Genomic DNA, 11,655 nt, shown 5'->3' on the forward strand with positions numbered 1-11,655 from the left:
CTAGTCAGTGGTAACCCTCTGGTCACTAACCTGTGACCCCCTGCACATTGACTGCACCGGAACCTCCTGTATATAGCCTCGCTACTGTTATTATAATGTTGCTCCATACGTTTTTTTCCCCCTTGACTGCATTGTTGTTTAAGGGCTTGTAAGTAAGAATTTTACTGTAAGGTCTACCTGTTGTATTCGGCGCATGTGACAAATAAAATTTGGTTTTGATTTAGTGGACTCAATGCGCAACCTATTCTGGTCCCACGTTGAAGCTCAAAGGGCTCTGAGAGGAGGCTGTTAACACAGAGGATGAAGAGGCATCATATAAAGTCTTAATCTATTAAATACAATGATTACAAAATCAAAATATGTTTATCTACATCAAATATTCCCATTCCACACCATCAAATGCCTTTTTGGCATCGAGAGAGAGAGAGCAATACTTGGAGAAGTTGTCCTGCATAGGCTACTGTAGGTTGACCAGTCGTCTAAATTTGTCGATACAAAATCTTTGTAGTATGAACCCAGACTGGTCCGGGTTAATGATAATACCCACTACCTTAGACAGTCTACTAGAAAGTACTTTAGCCAGCACCTTTTCATCAGAGGGGAGGAGGGAAATTGGGTATAGATGCCTGGAGCCAGAGGTTCTGTCCTGGTCTTGTGAATTTAAAGCAATAATGACTATGTGCATCGAGGGGAGGAAGTGTTGAAGACATGTTGGAGTCTTTGAACACCTCTAGTAAGATCTCCTGTAACTCAATGGGTTGTTCTAGCATTGCGTTGTCCTTTTCTGATAAATGAAGTAGTTTTAAGTTTGTCAAAAAGCGTTCCAGCTTTTGCTTGTCAAGCTTCCCTTGAGAGGAATATGAGCTTCCGTAGAACGACCAAAATTCCTTATTAATTTCTGTTGTGTACTGAAGCACCTTTTGGGATTTTAATTGCTGCTATGAGGTTTCTACAACTATGCTGTTTCAATCTATACTGAACAAAAATATGAATGCAACATTAAACAATTTCAATGATTTTACTGAGTCACAGATCATTTAAGGAAATCAGTCAACTTAAATAAATTCATTAGGCCCTAATCTATGGATTTCACATAACTGGGAATACAGATATGCATCTAGTGGTAACATATACTTTTGTGTATATATATATATATAGTGTATTTGGATACTTCAAATGAATTGATTTGGCTTTTTTAAGCCACACCCATTGCTGACAGGTATGTAAAATTGAGCACATGTCCATGCAATCTCCATAGACAAACATTGGCAGTAGAATGGCCTTAGTGAAGAGCTCAGTGACAATGTGGCACCATCATAGGATGCCGCCTTTCCAACAAGTCAGTTTGTCAAATTTTCTGCCCTGCTAGAGCTGCCCAGGTCAACGGTAAGTGCTGGTATAAAGTGAGAACATCTAGGGGCAACAACGGTTCAGCCTCAAAAACGAGACCGCTGAGTGCTGAAGCGTGTAAAAATCGTCTGTCTTCAGTTGCAACACTCACTACCGAGTTACAAACGGCCTCTGGAAGCAACGTCAGCACAAGAACTGTTCGTCGGGTGCTTCATGAAATGGGTTTCCAAGGCCGAACACAAGCCTAAGATCACAATGTGCAATGCCAATCGTCGGCTGGAGTGGTGTAAAGCTCGCCGCCATTGGACTCTGCAGCAGTGAAAACATGTCCACATACTTCTGGTCATGTAGTGTACCTTTAAAAAAGTAGGGGCGCGACACATCTCCTTAGCATAAAGTTGATCCAAATGTTCATTGTGGCCTGTGGAATGTTGTCCCAATCCTCTTCAATAGCGGGAACTGGAACATGCTGCCATACACGTCAATCCAAAGCATCCCAAACCGGCTCAATGGGTGACGACTGGTGTGTATGCAGGCCATGGAAGAACTGGGACATTTTTAACTTCCTGGAAATGTGTACAGATCCCTGTGACGTGGGGCCATACATTATCTTGCTGAAACATGAGTGGCCTTTTGTCCCCAGCATAAGGTGCATGTGTGTAATGACCCTACTTTTTAAATCAGCTTCTTGACATGCCACACCTGTCAGGTGGATGGATTATCTTGGCAAAGGAGAAATGGAGTGCTGCATCAGATGACCGCAATCCAATTGATATGGTTTGGGATGGGTTGGACCGCAGAGTGAAGGAAAAGCAGCCAACAAGTGCTCAGCATATGTGGGAACTCCTTCAAGACTTTTGAAAAACATTCCTCATGAAGGTGGTTGAGAGAATGCCAAGAGTGTGCAAAGCTGTCATCAAAGCAAAGAGTGGCTATTTGAAGAATATAAAATATATTTTGATTTCTTTAACACTTCTTTGGTTACTGCATGATTCCATGTGTTATTTCATAGTTTTGATCTCTTCATTATTATTCTGCAATGTAGAAAATAGTAAAAAATAAAGAAAAACCCTTGAATGAGTAGGGGTGTCCAAACTTTTGACTGGTACTGTATATACATACACACATGTCTTTTTTTAAATATATTTTTCTGAATTATTTTCCCCTAACCCTACCCACCCCTCTCCTAATTCAAGTAAACGAATGGACAACAACACTTAGGCTTCTAATTCCAGTTTATACATGCTATATACATTTAACGGACGCAATGCACCTTTTGACAATTATCCTTTGTTTGTTTTTAATCCCATCTTTCAGCTACCATCAACCCTTCCCATCCATCTCCGAAGCTCGTCCAGTTTAATTTCTACTCTGCCATATATTTTTAACTGTGCTGTTTCACAAAAGTTCTGAATCCATATACAATTTACGGGACACAGCACATTTGACATTAGTTATCTTGTTGTTTTTAAATATCACCCTTCAACTCCATGTAACCCCTCCCATCTATCCACCAACACTGTCCATTTTTATTTCTATTTGCCATATACTTAACTGTGCTGTTTTACAAAAGGTGTGAAACTTTCTATTCTCATAGTTTCTACAGATTAAAGATAAAAATGTTTTCAAAAAGTATTATTATATAATTGATTGACTGTCTGACATATCAAATCACCTAGTAGTGCCATCTGCAGAGTTAGCTCTAGGAAAATGTTGCACTTCTTCAGTCATTCCTAGAACTGTGTCCAAAAACAAGCTACATATGGACAGTACCTAAAGAAAATATCTAATGATTCTGTCTCTTCGCAGCAAATCTGCAGAGCTGGGATGTATAAATACACACACACACAAATAATATACACATATATATATATATACACTTATATACATACATACAGTGGGGCAAAAAAGTATTTAGTCAGCCACCAATTGTGCAAGTTCTCCCACTTAAAAATATGACAGAGGCCTGTAATTTTCATCACAGGTACACTTCAACTATGACAGACAAAATGAGAAGAAAATAATTCCAGAAAATCACATTGTAGGATTTTTAATTAATTTATTTGCAGATTATGGTGGAAAATAAGTATTTGGTCAATAACAAAAGTTTATCTCAATACTTTGTTATATACCCTTTGTTGGCAATGACAGAGGTCAAACGTTTTCTGTAAGTCTTCACAAGGTTTTCATGGTTCACAACGAGTCAGTAAGAGCCCAAATGTACCAATTAATACGTCTGACCAGGCATGGGCTAGAACCAGAGAAAGGAACCGATGCATCGAAAAACTGGTTATGTTTTGGACAGGTGTCTCAAAGCCCTCGCTCCCGAGATGCAGTGAGTGGTAGGGCAAGGCAACCCCAAGATAGCAGATCAACTGGTCTAGCTAAAAGACTTTCCAAGAAGCCACAGCGGAGCTGGTGAGCACATCTAGAGCAGATCGGCCTGCACCGGTACCAATGCCCAGTCTAAAGAATACGCCAGAAAGGCCCCAGGGAGACCTGAACAGGAGGCGAGAGAGCACCCCGAACCAGCACAGAGGAGGTACCCGTCCACCCGAGATCTGCGAGAGACTATTTTTCCGGTGCAAGGAGCTCATACACTACCGTCCAAAAGTTTGGGATCACTTAGAAATGTCCTTGTTTTTGAAAGGCAAATTTTTGTACATTAAAATAACATCAAATTGATCAGAAATACAGTGTAGACATTGTTAATGTTGTAAATGACTATTGTAGCTGGAAAGGGCATATTTTTTAGGGAATATCTACATAGGCATACCGAGGCCAATTATCCGCAGCCATCACTCCTGTGTTCCAATGGCACGTTGTGTTAGCTAATCCAAGTGTATCATTCTAAAAGGCTAATCGATCATTAGAAAACCCTTTTGTAATTATGTTAGCACACTTGAAAACTGTTGTCCTGATTAAAGAAGCAATAAAACTGGCCTTCTTTAGACTAGTTGAGTATCTGGAGCAACAGCATTTGTGGGTTCGATTACAGGCTCAAAATGGCCAGAAACAAAGGACTTTCTTCTGAAACTCGTCAGTCTGCTCTTGTTCTAAGAAATGAAGGCTATTCCATGCGACAAATTGCCAAGAAACTGAAGATCTCGTACAACGCTGTGTACTACTCCCTTCACAGAAGAGTGCAAACTGGCTCTAACCAGAATAGAAAGAGGAGTGGGAGGCCCCGGTGCACAATTGAGCAAGAGGACAAGTACATTAGTGTCTAGTTTGAGAAACAGACGCCTCACAAGTCCTCAACTGGCAGCTTCTTTAAATAGTACCCGCAAAACACCAGTCTCAACATCAACAGTGAAGAGGCGACTCCGGGATGCTGACCTTCTAGGCCGAGTTGCAAAGAAAAAAACATCTCTGTCCAGTGTCTGTGTTCTTTTGCCCACCTCAATCTTTCTTTTCATTGGCTAGTCTGAGAGATGGCTTTTTCTTTGCAAATTTGCCTAGAAGGCCAGCCTCCCGGCAGTGTCCCCTTAATGACAAATCTATGCCCATCAACCCTTCCTCCGGTCCAAGGGGCGTGCGTCCATGTACTATATCCCCACAGTGTTGGACTGCAGAGGGAGCCCCGTCCATGATTGTCCAAGGAGGACCCAGATGTAAGGCTCGACTCAGGTAGGATGATTACCCTAGTTCTGCCACACTTAGTACAGGAGAGAGATTTGTGTCAGGAACAAATGTCAGTCTCCGGTATCCATGGGGATATGTGCAGATACCCAGTGGTGCAGGCTACGTTAGTTACTCCCCGAGGCAAGTGCACTATGAAGGTGGGGGTGATGCATAAGCAATGTGAAGCAGTCACTGGTACACTCAGAGAAAACGCATCCCCAAAAGGATTACTGCATAAAGAAGGGCTTACTGTACTGGGTGGTTAAGAGAAGGGGTGAAGTGCTAGAGCTCTTAATGGTGCCTAGAGTATATACTGTAGAAACCCTGAGTTGTATGTGGTGCATTCGCATGTGTTGGGAGGCCACTTAGCAGTAGAAAAACTAAAGTGCGCATCATGAGTAGATTCTACTGGACCTGAATTACTAGTGATGTAAAGGAGTAATGTGACCAGCGCCATGTTACCAGTGCCAAAAGAAAGCCCCCACAGTCAATTACAGAAACCCGCTCCCCCTCCTTCCCATCACTGAAACGCCCTTTGAGCTTGTAGCCATGGATCTGGCTGGGGGCCACAAATATATACTGGTGGTAATGAAAGACTTGTGTGTCTTGTACCAGATTTAAAAAATAGACAAGTGTATATCATCCTCAGACAGATGGTTTAGGAGAACGCTTGAATAAAACACTAAAGACTAAAGCTAAAAAAGGCTATGAAATGGGACGGGAGGAACTGGCACATGTCTTTTGCTCTTAGGGAGGTGCCCCAGTCGTCAATGGGCTTCTCCCCGTTCAAGCTGTTATATGGGAGGCCACGCCATGCCAAGGGATCCTGGACCTCGCCAAAGAGGGGTGGGAAGCCCAGCCGTGTCCACACAGAAATCTGATTGAGCATGTTACCCTAATGCGAGAACAGATGGCTACGGTGTGGCCAAAAGTGAAGGAACACATGGAGAGCGTGCAGCAAGCGCAACAGAGAGCCTACAGCATGACTGCACAGACCCAACGTTTTAATTCCGACAGAGGAGCATAGGTTCTTAACTCAGTGGAGGGGTCAATACGAAGTAATGGCAATAGTATCCCCTGTAAACTACAGAGTTAAGCAGCCAGTTCGACGAAAACCTAAACAGCTATACCACATCAACCTTATGAAGGAGTACCATGAAAGAAATGCAGATGTTATGTTCTGCTCCCAACAAGAGCAACCTCCGCCAGAGGAGAACCTACGGGCCCTAGTGGACTGACACTGGGAGGTATCCTCTTCCCTCCCAGGGAATACAGATCACATCCAGCATCATATATACACAGACAGAGCTAGGCAAGAGAGTAAACTTAAGGCCTTACAGAATCCCTGTAAATTGCCAGAGAGGGAGTAAGAGAGTTATCATGTCGTCCCACAGCGCCTGGTCTAGTCCGACAGTTCTCATTCCAAAGCCAGACAGAACTGTGAGATTCTATAACAACTTCAGTTGACCCTCCTCTACACTTAACATCACTCCAGTTATCACTCCTTTCAACTGTGTCCTGCACCGGAGAGGAAAGCTAGTCATAGTTATTGTCCCCAGTCATGTGGTGCGGAGCGCAGGCTCCCTCTGGATTGCAGAAAGGCAACAAAAAAAAATCTACACGATTACAATTTGAGTCACCGACCCAACATTTAACCTCTTATCCAACCAATTTGACACCACATATGGATCAGCCAGATTACAAGGATCCATTCTCGCCAAAAACCTCACTCCCACTAGGCCAATATCGTCTTCATCACCATCTGAATGAGGCTCCATCTCGGCAGTCTTCACTCCACCTGCCACCGCAGTTAATTCATCCTCACTCTCATTATGTTAAATTTCCTTCTGCAGCACTCCGTATATACTCTTAATATGTTGAGCTTTCTTCCTTTTTTCCCTGCCTGCCTTCTTACCGACCTCTATGGGTTCCTCTGCTCTGTGGCCATCTCCAAATCCGACAACCATTTGGGCGTAGTTCTACCCGCCATCTTGTCCTGTCCACAGCATTGTGCCGCTGTTCCACCCCGACAAAAACTCAGCTACCATTCAATGGTCCAGATTTCTAATGTTTTCGTCCAACGTCCATGTCACAGGATTCCCCAAAATGTGCGTGAGCGATTTCCCGGAGCCGCGAGCAAAAGCCAAGCTTAGCCACAATTTGTTGATTTTCGAAAGAATCATTGGTTTGTCAGTGAAGTGCTCTGAACTGAGCAAGGATTTTCTTTGACCCTTTCTTGAACCGGCCGAGTACCATTCTGTGAACATTTAAATATGTAATTTAGATTTTTGTAAGTTAAAAAGCCAACTCTTCCTCTGTTTACAAACACACCTCGCTACCGCATAGATCGGAATCCCTCTGGACCTATCGCAAACTATTCAACCCCTTTGTTATGGCAAGCCTAAATACTTGTTTTGAATGACTACCTCAACTCTGTACACATACAATTATCTGGGAGGTCCCTTAATCGAGCAGTGAATTTTAAACACAGATTCACCCACAAAGACCAGGGAGGTTTTCCAATGCCTCACAAAGAAGGGTGCCTATTGGTAGATGGGTAAGAAATAAAAAATAAAGCACAAATTGAATATCCCTTTGAGCATGGTGAAGCTATTAATTACACTTTGGATGATGTATTAATACACCTAGGATCTACAAAGATACAGGCGTCCTTCCTAACTCAGTTGCCAGACAGGAAGGAAACCGCTCAGGGATTTCACCATGAGGCCAATAGTGACTTTAAAAAAGTTATAGAGTTTAATGGCTGTGATAGGAGAAAACTGAGGATGAATCTATAATGGAATTGTAATGTTTGTGCTCATTTCTGTGTTCTATTTATGTGCTGTTCTATAAACCAATATCTGTGTTCATGCAAGTGACTGACTGAACAAATCCTCACTATCAGTAGCTGCAATTTGGCATACGCCCAGACCTTGTTTTGAGAATTAACGAAAGACATCTCAGTTTTAAGGTCTCAGCTTAGAGAGAAGGAGCCTTGTGAGGTATTGGTCTGTCACATGTTATGAATACAGTATTGGTCGGTCACATGAATGAAATAAATCGGGAATGATGAATTAATTATGCAAATATAACTTGTCTGTGTATAGCTGTATATAAGACAACTGTTGGGACTGCCCAGGCACAGCTCCTGATTGACATGTGTACTATGGTGCATTGAGTTGGTTGGATCCTCTCCAGCGCTGACAAATAAACAATGATTCATTTAAGATTGACTTTGAGTCAAGAATTTCCACGACAGATCAACAACATTGTAGTTACTCCACAATACTAACCTAAATGACAGAGTGAAAAGGAAGCCTGTACAGAATATAAACATTCAAAAACATGCATCCTGTTTGCAAAACATGTGTTAAAGAAAGAAACTTTGTCTTGAATGCAAGGTGTTGTGTGTTTGGGGCAAATCCAACATAAAACATCACTGAGTAACACTTCATATTATCAAGTATGGTGGTGGCTGCATCATGTTATGGGTATGCTTGTCATCGTCAAGGACTATAGAGTTTTTTGGGATAAAAATAACGTAATAGAGCTAAGAACAGGCACTAAAAATCTATGGCAAGACTTGAAAATAGCTGTCTCGCAATGATCAACAACCAACTTGACAGAGCTTGAAGAATTTTTTAAAGAATATTATGCAAATATTGTACAATCCAGGTGTGCAAAGCACTTAGAGACGTACACAGAAAGACTCACAGATTCTAACACGTGTTAATTCAGCGGTTAGAGAAGTCAGATTTGAAAATTCCTAATAAGACACTAGTCATCTCCTTTGTGCACAAAACATCCATTGAATTATTCAAATATTTGTCACTCACAGGTCGTGTTCGGAAAATCAAAATTGTGATGTATCATGGGTAAATTGTGACTAACAGAGCTACAAATAACAATGAGTCGTTATTTATGATGCAATGTGATTTGTAGATCAGTCAATTGGCAGTCGCCTGCACTGTCGACTTCAATGTCGAACAAGACTATTAACATTTTATATCGGTTTGTGCTTTCCGGGATCCTTGGAACAACCCTAGCCAGTTAAATGTTACATTTAAAATGGTTAGAGTTTAGGGTAGGGACATCCCAAGGAAGCCGAATAACACTTTCCACGTTTTTGGATGACGTGATGACATCGGCACTTCTGCTCCATGTGCACATGTGATGTTGGTCCCACTGAGGTTTTTGGCGTGTTCGAGCTATCACTTTTGTCAAGTTGGTGACCATCGTTGGACACCAAAAGTGTGGTTTGATGATCCATGGCTTTATGATGAGAACCTTGCCGGAGACCCGAAGACATCTGTTAGTTTGACATCGCCAGACCAGCTGCGCGTGTCTCGGCCATTAAGCATTTCGATTGTCTATCCCCGCCAAATGCTTTAATGACACGCAGGTTAAAATACCAAAATCAACTATAACTGTATTAATTTGGGTCCAGGTTGAAACACACATGAAACATTCATTGACATTTAGCTAGGTTGCTGTTGCTAACTAGTTTGTTGTGGGATATTATTTTAGCGTAAGTGCATTTGATCCTTTTTTATCTGGATATTTGTATTTGTATTTTATTTTGTGTGACCTGGAGTCATATAAAATTGTGTGTTTCTCTACTCCGATCATTAATCCACAGATAAAAGTGGAATCCTAGTTAGTTATCTTTGATTAATCTCTCCTCGTTCATCTTTCAAGCACCTACGTGGGTTTTAATGCTTGTGAAAACCAATGAGTAGATGGGAGGCAGGGACTTGCAGCGAGCAGTAAGGATGAAATTAAACGGTACACTGTGTGTACAAAACATTAGGAACACATTCCTAATTTTGAGTTGCACGCCCTTTTGCCCTCCAAACAGCCTCAATTTTTGGGGGGGACATGAACGATACAAGGTGTCAAGCATTCCACAATCCATGTCTCAATTGTCACAAAGTGGATTTAACAAGTGACATCAATAACCGATCATAGCTTTCACCTGGATTCACCTGGTCAGTCTGTCAGAGATCATCAACTAGATTCAGCTGCAGGACGATTTGTTCCTTGAGTGGATGGTCGGGGGTCCTGAACTTAATTACAAATAATTTGTAGACTGCAAATTGACTGCAAGAAGCCCAAACAGACATGTTTGACAAAGACATAATCATTGCAAACCTTGCTTCCATTTGTATATGATCTCGTCTCTCTATTTATTATGCATGAGAATTACATGGGAACAGACTTCGTAACATAAAATCACTTTGTGTCCAACAATTTTCTTTGCTCAGAAAACTTTGGGGCTAAATAAAACCACCCGCCAGCTGGGGAACCCTGGTCTTTGTCATGTAAAGAGCAGGTGTTCCTAATGTTTTTGACACTCAGGTTGAAATACAGTGCACTCGGAAAGTATTAAGACCCTCAACTTTTTCATAATGTTGTTAGGTTACAGCCTTATTCTAAAATTGATTAAATAAACGTTTTCCCTCATGACAAAGCGAAAACATGTTTTAAAAACAGATACCTCATTTACATAAGTATTCAGACCCTTTGCTATGAGACTCGAAATTCATCTCAGGTGCATCCTGTTTCCATTGATCATCCTTGAGATGTTTCTACAACTTGATTGGAGTCCACATGTGGTAAATTCAATTGATTCGACATGATTTGGAAAGGCTGTCTGTCTATATAAAGGTCCCACAGTTGACAGTGCAAGTCCGAGAAAAAACCAAGCCATGAGGTCAAAGGAATTGTGTGTAGAGCTCTGAGACAGCATTGTGTTGAGGCACAGATCTGGGGAAGGGTACCAAAACATTTCTGCAGCATTGAAGGTCGCCAAGAACAGCCGCCTCCATCATTCTTAAATGGAAGAAGTTTGGAAGACTCTTCCTAGAGCTGGCCGCCAGAGACAAACTGAGCAACTGGGGGAGAAGGGCCTTGATCAGGGAGGTGACCAAGGTGATGGTCACTCTGACAGAGCTCCAGAGTTCTTCTGTGGAGATGGGAGAACCTTCCAGAAGCACAACCATCTCTGCAGCACTGCACCAATCAGGCCTTTGTGGACGAGTGGCCAGATGGAAGCCACTCCTCTGTAAGGCACATGACAGCCCACTTGGAGTTTGCCAAAAAGCGCCTAAAGGAGTCTCAAACAAGTTTCTCTGGTCTGATGAAATCAACGCTGAACTCTTTGGCCTGTATGCCAAGCACCACACCTGGAGGAAACCTGGCACCATCCCTACGGTGAAGCATGGTATTGGCAGAATCATGCTGTGGGGATGTTTTTCACCCGCAGGGCATGGTAAACTAGTCAGTATCGAGGGAAAGATGAACAGAGCAAAGTACAGAGAATTCCTTAATGGGGTCCTGAGTGCTCTGGAGCAGGTTCTCAGACTGGGATGAAGGTTCACCCTCCAACAGCACAACGAAACTAGGCACACAGCCAAAACAATGCAGGAGTGGCTTCAGGACAAGTCTTTGAATGCCCTTGAGTTGCCCAGCCAGAGCCCGGACTTCAACCTGATCGAACATCTCTGGAGGGACCTGAAAATAGTTGTGTAGCGACGCTCCTCATCCAACCTGACAGAGCTTGAGAGGATCTGCTGAGAAGACTGGGAGAAACTTCCTAAACACAGGTGTGCCAAGCTTGTAGCGTCATACCCAAGAAGACTTGAGGCTGTATTTCGCTGCCAAATGTGCTTCAACAAAGTA

This window comes from Oncorhynchus gorbuscha, linkage group LG15 (genome assembly GCF_021184085.1).
Source record: "Oncorhynchus gorbuscha isolate QuinsamMale2020 ecotype Even-year linkage group LG15, OgorEven_v1.0, whole genome shotgun sequence".
Taxonomy (NCBI): Eukaryota; Metazoa; Chordata; class Actinopteri; order Salmoniformes; family Salmonidae; genus Oncorhynchus; species Oncorhynchus gorbuscha.